General features: G+C 42.4%; 1 long non-coding RNA gene across 1 annotated transcript in view; it reads right to left on the reverse strand.

The window, feature by feature from the left end:
• The window catches only part of LOC116039842, a 194,609-nt gene that overhangs the window by 158,005 nt on the left and 23,159 nt on the right, over window positions 1-13,445 (reverse strand). The gene's annotated exons all lie outside the window — the stretch shown is intronic.

Raw genomic sequence — 13,445 nt, forward strand, 5'->3', positions numbered from 1 at the left:
ATTTGACACCAATCTACCTAATCTTTAGATGTAACCTGATGCAACTGACAGCTAAATACAACAGAAAAGTTGAGTGCTGACTTTGAAAAGCACTGGAGGAATTTATTTAAAGCAGCAGTTTTTAAGTTCTGTCTAATGCATATATCCTATTCTTCAGTGAGTTGGACTTAAAACACTTCGCCCTCAAATGCAGGGCCTGCACCTTGATGGCTGGCTGGGAGCGACACATAATTGACCCAGCTTAATATCGCTGAGGTGTTTGTATGAGAGCAGAGCGAGGGCCTTCATTAGGGCCTTGGTAGCGGAGGGCCTACATGTCTAGCTCCCTTCTCCCTCTCAGCTGCATTCAGGCCTATGATGAATGGCTGTAGAGATGGACTGCTGCCGAGGGAGAGTGCCTGATGGGCCCGGGCAAAGCCTTGGATGATGAATAATGACTCTGTAGCCATTTCCCCACAGGAAGCCCCTCAGACTCCAGCCGGCTGTTCTACAAAGGAAATCCGGTTGACAAGCTCCCCTTAACCAGGGACCGAACCCTATCACGGCTAGGTGTGGCTGGGGATTGCTCTGTGTTAGTGTGAGACATCACCTGCTTGAGACAGGATTCATCATCTCATCAAAGCTTGTATGCAGCATGTGAACCGGGCACCTCGGCTTTGCCAACTGAAGCTGTAAGAAAAGTCCTTTCTTTCTGAATGAGGAAGAAGAACTCTCAGCGATAAGACAGACTGTCTGTGAGGACTTCTGAAAAACAGTGGGCAAAAAGAAAAAAAGAAAACAGGGGAAAGAAGAAGAGGCAGAAAACAGACGAAGAGGGAAAAGAGAATAAATCAAAGAGAACGTTTGCAAATTAACTTTGACTGCTCAACAAGGAGCGTGTGTTGACAGGGGAGAGAGATGATCTGATTTACTGACACAGGCAAAGGATAGGAAGAGAGCAAGCGGAGAGGCACGCGAGACAAAACAAATTCAATCATCTTTTCCATCAAGAGGTAAAACCTTAGCCTTTCCTCCGCAAAAGACCCCCCCAGCTTAAATCAATTGCAAACAAACCTGATTCTGCGACGAGACACAGGGGGAATAAACAGTAGCTTTCAATTTAATTCAGCCCTGTGCCCTGGGAGAGGAAAACTTTCATCCATCACTTTCATGTGCCTCACAAGGCAGTCGTAACTCTGAGTGCGTGGTGGAATTGGTGACAGCGATGAACGGTAAATATGTCTCAACAAGCAGCTCCGCTGACACAGTCAACGTGTTTACAGCTATAAACTCTTGACAGACAACGGCACTGAATGTAAAGCAATGCATACATGTTATGATCATGCTTCTCTCTGCTTCTTTGTCAAGGTACAGCAGGGAGGTGCCTTGTAGGAGGTTAAGGACTTACATCAACCTTCTTTAAAGTCTTTCACATACATCTGGAAGACAGCCATGTGCTGTATTTCTGTCCACAGTGCGCATGATGGTGCATATTTACGGCTGATATTTACAGATGCTTCAGGGCAATAATGGTGCAAAATAGTGATGTTAACAATAAACCATCTAACATAAACCGACAAAACCGACGAAAAGAATTTTGATTGATTAATACTCAATAATCATTTCAATTATTACATTTTTTTTTAAGCTTGTTGCATGGTAAAAATAAAAAAGGCTATACAATCTATTTCTTAACTGCTAGTTGACTTGCTAGTGCAAACTTGTAAGCTCTTTTTTTTATGCAAAGTTCACGGCTCTCACGACTGACTGCTGATCGGCACTCCAAACGGCCAGCTATGTGACACATGCCACTATATCGATGAGGACTGGTGGGTTAAATCGGCTGTCTTACACACCGAGTATGGCAGGCACACACACAGCTGACAACCTCGCAACTAAACTAACTGATGTGGTGGAGACGGGCTCGGACATAACGTTCCGTGTCCGCGGACAGTGGGAAAGTGGCTGCATGTGTCCACGACAATGCATGCAACATAGTGGCTGCGTGACCGGTCCAAGTCTGCAGCTGTCCGGGGACGCTGAAAGCGCACATGTCCGAGCTTCCCAGACAGGTGAACTGGGACAGTTCCCGGACAGTTCACAGTTAATTATCAGTTAACTAGGGTCGGCTATCTTTGAGGGAAAAACAATATATAAATTAGCATCCTTAGTGCAAAAAAAACATTAACAGCAATAAGTACAGCATGTGGTTAATAGATCATATCATAGTGATTTTGAATTGGGTTCTGTTAATTGGGGCACAGAACTTGCCTTGCTGTTCATGGACCTCAAACTATTTCTTAAAGGCTCCTGAGCTGGAGAGGCACCTCTGCAGCCCCAATCCTGTCTGCATCCATTGTGTCTGAATGGGTAGGTGGTTTACGCACGTATGCAGTACCTGTATTTGCCTAGCCTGCCTTACTGAAAGCTGGGGCATTAATCTGCCCTGACTGATGATGAGCATTAGCATACAGCACGTACCCGGTGAAAAGTGTGTGTAAGTAGTGCATGTGCGTGCGAGAGAAAAGGTAAAAGTGAGTGTGTTTAAGTGCAATTTTGAACACGCGTGTGAACGTTTGCACAGGCATGCTGTGTCTGTGTGTGCATGCGTGTGCGCGAGTACAACTTCTATCCCCCTTCATGACTCATTCCGACCACTTCCCCTGTACTTCCTGTCATTAAGACACACTCAGCCTTCCCTTCCTTCCTTCAAAAATATTCTCAGCAGTTTTTTGTCAATCCAGTAATAATTCAATTTAGCAGGACTGGCCGGGTTGGGACTGCCATTAGTTTGGAGGAGGTGATTTAAGATTGATGACTTGTGTCCCCTGGGAGTCGATTCGGGGGGGGAAGCCCACCGATGGCCGGGGCTCTTCGGCTGCACTGTGCGTGGGAGTCGTCGAGCGAATTAAGGTTCCGAATTGATTTCCTCCAAATTTGAGCTGACTAATGTGACAAGTGGCAGCTGTGAGCGCCTCACAGCCGCGGCCTCGGCTGTCTCCTCCGGGCTCCTCACTGTGACACTGTGCCGATGCAGGCAACGGAGGGAAAGAGCTGCACCGCTGTTCATGCAGACACACACACACACACACACACACACACACACACACACACACACACACAGTAGCAGGTTCACATGGCCACATCTCAGGATGGAGACAGACAAAGACATGCAGAGGTGCCAGGAACACACACACACATACACACACACACACACACACACACACACACACACACACACACCAAGTGCATTCACCTTTACACACGCACACAAGCCGCCACTCCGCCCCTGTGACACAGTGTTGTGCGGAGCTGCTCACCCATCAAACTCAAGTCAGTGACACAAATTACAGCCGAGGACTGGATGAGGAGAGCGTTGCTTGGCCTTGACACAGACGCACACAGAAGCACCCACACAGCTGCAGTGCTGACGTACACACACACACACACACACACACACACACACACACACACACACACACACACCTACAGCACTGACAAGGAACAGGTCAACATGATGACACTGGTGAATAATTCAAGAGAAAACCGAGAGTGAAAGAGAGCGTAGTGAACAGAAAGAATAGAGAGAGATGGTTGATATATACAGTAAATAAAAGAAAGAGTGGAGGGAAGGCATCACTCTGAATGCATACTTTACATACAGCACTGTATTTCTTTCTAAATCATACACCTTGTCACAGACCTGTATACCATCATGGGAATGTTTTATTCAAAAGGCTGCTACAGAAGGTAAAGACCCATTAATCCATGACTGTAGTTATTTTCCCCCTGCATTAGGACAAGCTTTGTATGACAAATGTGCCTTCTTCAAAAAGCAAAGAAATTTGACTTAAGGCAAACCGCATTTTCCTCCCCTGCAACAAACTAACGGGCAGCTGATGTATTTGTTTTTAACAGCTCCTCGTCTCACTCTGAATGTCACCAGAGGTCCGCCTCCGCCCATTTGACAGGTTATAGACGGCTTGGAGGAACAGTAAGCAAACAGTGTCTGTTTTTTTTTTTTTTTTAAAGAAACAAAAAAATGTGCAGCCCTTGACGAGTCAACGTTGGAATTGGTTTCACGCATGAATGCAGCCTTTAAGACAAAAGCACCTCAGGAGATAATTACAGTGTCAAGCATACCCTGCCAAGTGCCTGACGATTGCCCAATATTTAGCTTTAATTAAATCAAAGCAGAAATGTAATTTCTCCTGAGTGAACTCCACACAGTGGATTCCCAGAAACACACAACATGGCTGACTAATACATTTCCTTTGTCCCTGTCACTTTGCCTATCGCTTGTTATGGCCCCAAACCCTCCGTGTCCTGGAGGTAAGCAAACTCGCTGCTTCCTCACAGGAAAAAAAAAAAAAAGCTTCTTGCCGCGGCATACCACAGTTTCTCGCCTGGTGTGTTTACATGTGTTGAAAACAGCCTTAAATTAGCCGGAAACAATTGCAAATTGTGTCCGGGAGCGTTTCAGTTTGATTCTGAGGGGAATAGTGTCGAGGGGCCGCTCACTGGGATGTGTCTGTTGCTGGTTTTTCAACCCAAGTAATTTGCTTTGTTCAAAGTCTTAACGCTCCTACCATCTGCTTTGTAAAGTGTTCTTTAACATAGCTGACTCATTTTCTGTTAACTTTCATAACAGTAGCAGCTTTGTCATTTGTAAAGCCAGTACAATGTGTCTACATGCTGAGGTAGGAACAATTACAGCTTAATAGCTGCAAAACTTAATGCAAAGTACAATATACATTTTTCTTTTCTCCATCAACATTTGAATATAAATACAAAAAAGTGAGAACAAGTAAGGAGTACTGTAGTGACAACATATGTCAGTCTTAATGATCAACGTTAGTGACAAAGTTCTATTAAGTACTTCTGACTTGTGTTTTTTACATAATGTGTTGCAAAAGGAGGCTACTTAGAGTTTGAGATTTTTCCATTAATGTGTGCATGCAAGTGTATGTGTTTCTCTCCCCCAGACAAGGGAATTAAAAACAGCTTCTGTCTGTTTGGACTGCAGTACGCAGCAAGTGGATGGCAAAAGGTCAACACAAAATGAATATGAGCATTAATATTCCTAATGCAAACTCAAAGCGCTCTGTGTGTCAAAGTTTGGAGTGAGGTCTGCACAAAGTTTAATAAGACCTCTCTGTGTGTGATCTGTGCTCAGCACCTGGCAAAGTTACACACACACACACACACACACACACACACACACACACACACAGTAAAATTGTGAAATGTGTTGTATACGTGAATTTTATGAATATCTTGAAGCTACTGATCAGCACAGAGTGTAGCGGTGAAGACGGGGCTGTGGGGTCTAATTGATTGTAAAACAGTTTAAAAAGTGCCTGAAGTGCAAAAAGACTGAGAGGTTGTGTCGATCGCTGTAATTACTGTTATGATGTGAGGAGGGATTTGACTCTACAAATTCTTTTAAACTGTCGAACACTGTATGTAAACACTGCGGCACTGCTGCTGAAAATACCAAAACCAGAGAGTCAAATATAGTAAAAGGTGCTACTGCATAAGACAATAATGTCTGTGGTTGCATCTACAGCATCTATATAACAGTTGGATTTAATTTACAGACATACATTTAAAAAGATAGCATTTTAAGTATAGCCATTTGTTTGTGTTCTTTTGCGACGAACCTACGCAGGAGGATTGACTATTCCCCATCTGTGGGGCTCTACCTGGTGTTATTTATGTGGGTCCTTGTTTGGGATGCACAGCCGCACATGTGCCTAATTAATCCAGCCGACAATTAGCCTAGATACTGTTTCAATTGCAGCTGAGCGCAATTAGCACGTGGCGGTGTGCATATGCCAGCGACGACGCAGATTAGGCAGAGGTGCGGGCGCTTGTTAAAATCTCTTACCTAAGGCCACTTGTGCAGAACTCCTCCTAATGATCCTCTAAATGTTGTTGATGGAGAAATAATCCATTTTCCTTTTGTTAAGCAGTGCCTTTGGAGTTTGGAAACCTGGTTAACTCAATAATAAACCACTTCATTAGCATTCCCTGATTCCCTAGTCCCTGAGTCCTGTGGCATAAAAAACAGGCCAGGTGTTGGGAGGTGATAGAAATCGCTTCTAGATCGAAGATCATCACTGTCAGCAAGGCCAGACATTACTTTTTCTCAGGGTCCCCAACATCCTGCAAGACCACCTCAAAGTTACATTACGTTACATACATGCAACTTTGTTCCAAGTGAGATCTAAAAAAAAAAAAAGAAAACGATACAGTGACAGTGATATTACAAAAAGAAATCCCATTATTTTCTCCTCACCAGAGGTTTCTACTATTGTTTTGTGACATATGTTGGAGGCAAGAAGAAATAGAGAAAAAGTAAAGCAAGAGAGGAGAGAAACGAAAAAGAGCTAAGCAGCGAAGCCTCACACCATCAGGCTTGGCTGGACTGTGTTTTTTTTTTTTGCCACAGCAGTTGCCTGGGTGACGCTTCACAGACCACGCTGACCTTCCACAATTTCCAACCGTCAATCTAAATGGGAGCCCCTTATCTCATCTTCTCCCACACTCACACCCCCTTCTTTGTAGATGTGCACATCTTTTTATTCTAAATCCAGTCATTATTGTTCCTCTCCACTGGCCAGCAGGAAAAGCCCTGCTGAAGTTGGAGAGTTAATTGAGCATGTCTCTCTCACTGCTGGCTCTGAGGGCTGTAGCGACTGGCTGCTTTGCTTGCTGGCAAGCCTCTTTCTGCTCGATGTATTTGCCGAGATTGCCAATGCCGGGCCTGGCTGAGGATGTCTTGTCCACCGGACTTCACTTGAGCATTCATGTCTCGGCTGCAGCAGCCTCCGCTCATTACGGAGGGAGAAGTGTCAGAACCGGAGAAACCAGACGGCTAAGACTCCTTTAATGTAATCTGGACATAGAACTTTTTCCTCCTTAATGATATGATAGCCTGACTTTATTTGAACTGGTGCCTTGTCAGGCCTAACAGCTTGAAGTTACAGGACCACAGAGCTCCCAGCATTGCAGGATGGTAGACAGAACTTAGCCGAAACTGCTTAACTATGCAAGTCTTTTGTACTTTTAGGATATAAAATTCACATAAACTAAGCACAGACCATCTTAGAACTAGTATAGTGTTACCTAGGCAACACTTAAACACACACTGAACAGACTGATATATCTCCAAAAGATTTAAAGCCTAATCTGAAATGTTTTTCCCTCCTTGGGGGAACTAAAGGTGAAGTCAGTTATCTGCCATTATTTGGTTTAAAACATTCCCAGCAGTATCCAACATCTCTGCCTATTTGATTCACTTTGAGCATGTCTCTCTCCTGGATGCATTCATCCTCCCTAAACTCCTGAGTTGGAGTGGTTCGCCTCAGGCAGAGGAAGCAATAATGTGAACCCTGGAGAGCTATTCAGAGTGAAGAGGAGAGTGGAGAGGAGCCTCCTCCACTGTTCTCCTCCAGCGGGCCGTTTGGGAGGCTAAACGGCGCCGATATCCCTTATTAAACCATCTGGCTGATGCTAATTAGATTATCAGAGATAAAGAGAAGGAGTTTTCTTTGTACATTTTAATGAGATAATGTGTCAGGCAATTGCGAGGAGAAGCGTTATTTTCCGAGTGCAAAGACTTTTCAGGTGAAAGTATATAAGAATGAACAGATGCAGGGGAATGATTAATAGTGCTTATCTGGAAAGATCTTGCCTACATAAGAGGGAAAAGATTAGGAGAGTAAAAAAGTCCCAAGTTTTTTAGTAGCTTCCTTACTACATGAGCGTTAAAAAAAAAAAAAGTGCCTCCAGGGTTCAAAGACACTTTAGACAATTACAAAACATATCCTCAAATACCCTGACCAAAAACAATATGATTATTTTTGCAAAGAACTTCAACTGCAGTGCATTGCTGAATTAGACCACCAAGTAGTCTTGTAGCCATCCAGGCACAGATAGACTTCAAGTCTTGGAAGCTCTTGCCCCTAATGAGAGTGAGGAGGGGGCACTATTGATTAGGCTTGTCACCAGAGAAGAACATAAAAGTACACATTCAATAAGGGACTTCATATCCCGTTCGGCTAGTGTAAAGGTTAAGTGCTGGAGAATATCGCCAGGATCAATAATTGTCTGCAACTTCACGTATGGTCCACTATCTCTGCCTACCCCTGCTGCTGTTCAGCCTTCACAACACCAACTGAAGTCACATGTGAAATGCCACAGGACGCTTACAGGACTTTGTAGCTTATGTTTGACAGACCTATTTAAAACAAACACACATTTTTGCATGCTGCGGTCCCCTTACTGTATATGACTAACACTCTGAGGAACTGGAATGAAGATAACATTGTTGCGAGCCATCAACACATTGTAACAGCAGAAATTGGATCTTATTAAGATTTAATAGCCTTACGTACATAACTGTCGCATATTCTCCTCTAACAATAAATAACAAACTCAATTTCCCTATGGTAATGTGAAGAGAGGGGCTCCTTAAGCAAGACAAATGAAGGGTTTGCAGCACCGAGTAACAACATTAGCTGGCTAATTAAACAACAATGGAGGATGCCGCTGACTCTCGCCATAATTATGCAATGTGGTTTAATGAAAAAGGTTAACTGCGCAGAAGAAATAGAACCTCAGAGTCTCCCTACGCCAGGCGAGGATGGCTCCCAACAAACACAATTCCTCCTATTTGTCTCCCTCTTATCAATGCAAAGGGATATGCATTCCTGCAACTGCATTGTCTCTTCCTAATGGCAACTCTATCCACTTCACAGATGAATGCACGATGAAATGGAGAGAGCAGCAGTATTATGTGGCCCACAGTATTGCTGGGGTGACTGCAGTGTTCACAGAAGCACAGCTAACTGTCAGTCTGACAGAGGAGAGGAGAGAAACGCACATATAGAAGTTATTCGAGGTATCGTTCAGCGATCAAGAGATCAGTGTTCAGTGAGTATGCAATGTGTTTTGCAGAAGATGCTGTGTGTGTTCTTTTTGTTTTAAAAAGGGGTTTCTAGCCTATTAGTCATCCCAACCAATCTCACCTAAACAGAATGTTTTTCAATAGGATTTCAAATGTCATTTCAAGCAGATGTGATCTGACTCTGGTTGTAATAATAGGATGTGAAGGGCATAGTTCGTTCCAAGCAGAGGCCTCTCTTGCTTCCTCTCAAAATGCAATTAATTGTGGTTCCATGCTGTGAGGTGTTCATGGCTATTCCATGTGGACCCATGTTCATGCAGACGCTTAAATATTCTATTAATTGATAATGTAAATACCCTTCGGGTTTGGAAGATCTCTGATGCGTTGCCATAGAGCCATACTGGAGACTGCTGCATGTAGTGGGTTATACAGACACACTGTTAGACCCCTTGGAAAAGAAAAAAAAAACACCTGCTTTGCTCCTCTTTCCTGAACCCCATGACTTGCACAAATGTGGGTGTGAGCTTACTTTAGGTCATACGAAGACTGTTTTCTACATTGCGGGCCATGTGCTCATAAGACATGCTTGTGAATGTGTTTTTATTGGGATAGAGGTTGCACTTCCAACTTTTGGGTTATGGGCTCACCATGAACCCTTTTCCCAATAAAAACCTGGGGAATGTTGGGGAACGAGACGCAGGTGGGCGCAGCCATAGACGGAAAAAGAGTGAGAGAGGGGTGAGAAAGTTATGTAGCGAGGTCAACTTCAGTTAGAGCGGCTGACCATATGCCAACGCTGCTAGCTGATTTCCACATTTATACTCTATGATAAAACAAACTAATGACTTTGTTAGAAATGACAGTGCTATGGCTATCACAACGTCTGATCTGTTTATCACCACTGTAATAAATGTATAGATTTCTCCTTAATTGTTTATTATCCCTTAGTGAAAGCATTCATGAGGTTATGGCTGCCACTGTTTGCATTCCATTAAAAGATCATTTATTAAAGCAGCTACAAGGAGTTTCACAGTGAGTAGCAGTTGAAAGGAAGCAGGAGGAGAATTTTCTTCAGAGAATTGTATTTTTGACGTTATACAAAGTATGTTGTGGTTTATGGCTGATACTGGGGCAGGATAAGCAAAGAGAAAAAGAAAAGAATTGATTGATGAACCAAAAAAAAAAAAAAAGAGCTAAAAAGTGACAATGATAGAGCACGGGCGAAAACACAAGTCAACTTTGGTCTGTCATTCAACAGAAGGAAAGAATTACAGGATTTAAAAGGATTCAAAACCGATCTTGAATTGGCCCTCGTTTTATTCATGGAATACTTTGCGAGTCGTGGTTTTTACATCAATAAATATGAATTTAAATTGGTGGACTTTGTTTCACCATCGTCATGTTACAGTTATTAATCTTACCGAGCCAGAAGTAGATACATTACCTCATCGCTATGCATCCTGCAGCTGTGTTTGAAAAAGAAAAACCGCATTAAAAATAAGTTGCGTCTTTCTTTCACTTGCTTCTAAAACAAATGCTCGCGCTAGCCAGATCAAGATCTGTACGACATGAAGCTGTGGCACTCATGGAAACACTACCGTTTTTGTCCACAGGGGCCGCGGAAATCAGTACAAAATGAAAGTTCCTGGTAGTTGCTTTAAGCTACTGAGTGACACAGCAAAACCTGCATTCATCAAAGCGGAGACATCTAAATGTCTTTAATGTCAAATACAATCCATTGACTAGAACAACAAATATTTTGCAAGTACACATACTTGTCATAATTTCTATGACTTCTAGGGCCTCACATTTGCTGGCATTCTTTCTTTCTATTTTTTTTTTTTTTTAATCACTGCAAGAATTGTTGATTTGATTTCAAAATTGTCAAAAGTGTAATATTTAATTCACACAGAGCACAAAGATTTTACAACTCTACTCTATGAGGACAACAGAGGCACCTCCAAGGCCAGGCCCAGGGCTGTGTTTTATAGATTTTTATAAACATTACTTTAGTCTGGCAAAGGGAACAATAAGTGTTTGGCTTTTTGTTGACTCACATGCTGAAAGGCTCGAATGCTAATATTCAACTCATGCCTCAGATGAAGTAAGGTAAGTAAGATGCTTCCTGTGCGTGTCAACACTCTAAAAGCACTCGCTGAACAGAGCCAGCGTACTGCATGCATGCTGAGGCAGCATGTTATTTATTCACAGCAAGCTGCTGCCAAGGAAGACTTGAAGAACAACTGCGATGATCAATTATACAATTCTGTGATTGTACATATTGTATAAGTGTTAATTATTCACTAAACAAAGTGACACAAAAGTCCATTAGTGTTGCTCTTCCACAAAACAAGAAATTACTTCCAGCATAAGCCTGATCTTAAGAATTATGTTTTATTGGTGTGGTGTTTAAAAAATGCATGATACAAAATATTTATCTTTTTATTTTTTTTTTTTTTCAAAGGCTTGGGATGCAAATCTCAGATGATGAGCTCTAAATGGATGCTGTCTTCTCAAAAATGTATGCACTGCACAAAGCCCTCTCCCAGCATGCAGTGTGAGAGGCTTTTTTCATGAATTTGTTATGAAATGTGGGTTGACAAATACGAAAACATGAATATTGAAAGCATTTACAGCATTTTACTTTGTGAGTTGACACATTTAATATGCTGATTAAAAGCCTACAGTTCTAAATTACTGTGCGTGACTGCGTGTGTGTGAGTCTGCGTTAGTGTGCATGCGTTTGTGTGTACGCATTGTATGTCTTAGGCACTTAAAATGCATTCTGCAGAGAGAAGCTCACTTAGAAAACATTCTTGTACCTTCAGGCTTCATAAACACACTTGCATTACATAGATAAGATGCTGCTGTGCGTATTGTTCAACTTCAAAATATGCACTCATTGCATTCATCAAAACCCCCATGTCTCATTAGAATGGAAGTGCATTAATCTTTAATACAGATGCCTGAGAAGCCTAAACACAAGTGAACAGGTCCCGCGCGAGCAAAGCACACATCAGCAATGTGGACACACAAAGGCAGTCGAAGATTACCATTTAAATGCTTTGATATAACCACACACATTTGATTCTTGAAAATTATAACAAAGCAACGAGGCAGATGTTGAAAGAACACATTGATAAGCAAATTTGCAATGATGTTCTTTTGTATTTGTGATAGAATGAGCCACAGTGCAAGCTACAGTTTGACTATTTGACAGAGAAATCCAGAACAAAAGATGCTAACGGATATAGTGAGCCGCAGATGACATTTCAGGGAAAAAAAAATATATAACAGAATTATATTTCTAATAGAGCACATCTACAGTAATTTAGAATTCTCACTCCCCCTCATTCTTTTGTGGGTAACACACCTCACTGCAGGGAATTCCACTTCTTACTCTTTTAATATTCAGTGTTTGAAAAAAAAAAAAAAAAAACAGGAAAAAAGCCCACCGCTTTGCTCAGAAAGAAAACGGGTAGATTGTCAGAGAAGAAAAACGATAAATAGCACTACAACTAGTGTGACTGAACCTTGTTGTGTGAAGATCAGAGTCAAACCCAAAACCCAAAATCACACCTGACAATTCAAACACCAAAATCTATACACACAGACACACACCCACACACACACTTCATGTGTCCCCCGTCTCGCTCTCCTGGGTGCTGCTTTATTAATGAGTTTGACACATAAAAAGCATCCGGAGGACGGGAAGTGTCACTCATCAAAAAAGGCTGTTTTTGAACAGTCTTGGCGCATGTTAAAGAATTATTCTCTTTCATAAGGACAAGAGACAATCAGTGATTGCCAGGGTGTTTTCAGATGACCAGACTGTGAATCCTCATTCTCAGACATGGCATGAATATTGTATGTAAAGTGTGCAAAGTTGGGTTGCCTGGTGGGAAAGAGAGAGAGACTGAAGGCTGTAGACATTTGGTGCTGTTCATTATGACTGTTTGCAATGGGAAAGAGTCTGTCTGTCTGTCTGTCTGTCTCTCTCTCTCTCTGTCTGTGTGTGTGTGTGTGTGTGTGTGTGTGTGTGTGTGTGTGTGTGTGTGTGTGTGTGTGTGTGTGTGTGTGTGGATGAGACAAACATGAGAGAGTGATTAATTTCATTGATTTAATGCAATGTTTTGGGTAAATACAGTTAGGTGTAAACCACAAATGAGTTGAGGAGATCAATGGAATTGATTTTTTGTGAATAAACTTTCAGTCTTGCTCAATAAACTCTGCTTTCTCAAGACTGACCTGCCAAGGCCAGTAATAACAAACCACGTTATGACAGGTGAGTGAAAGCCTCACCACACACAATCCACGCCATAAAAACATCCCACAATCACTTGGCCCTTCACTTGCCTAAAGATACACACACAAACCACCCTATAAATAACGCTCAACAAATGTGTGTCTGCTCAAACACATAAGGTGCATCACAATCCCACACACAGGCACCACAGTACAAATGCAAAGCAATGACGCACACACACACACACACACACACACACACACACACACACTCCTGTGTGATCTTGCCTGTGCCTTCCTGGAGTGC

Source organism: Sander lucioperca, chromosome 20, assembly GCF_008315115.2.
Source record: "Sander lucioperca isolate FBNREF2018 chromosome 20, SLUC_FBN_1.2, whole genome shotgun sequence".
NCBI classification, from domain to species: Eukaryota; Metazoa; Chordata; class Actinopteri; order Perciformes; family Percidae; genus Sander; species Sander lucioperca.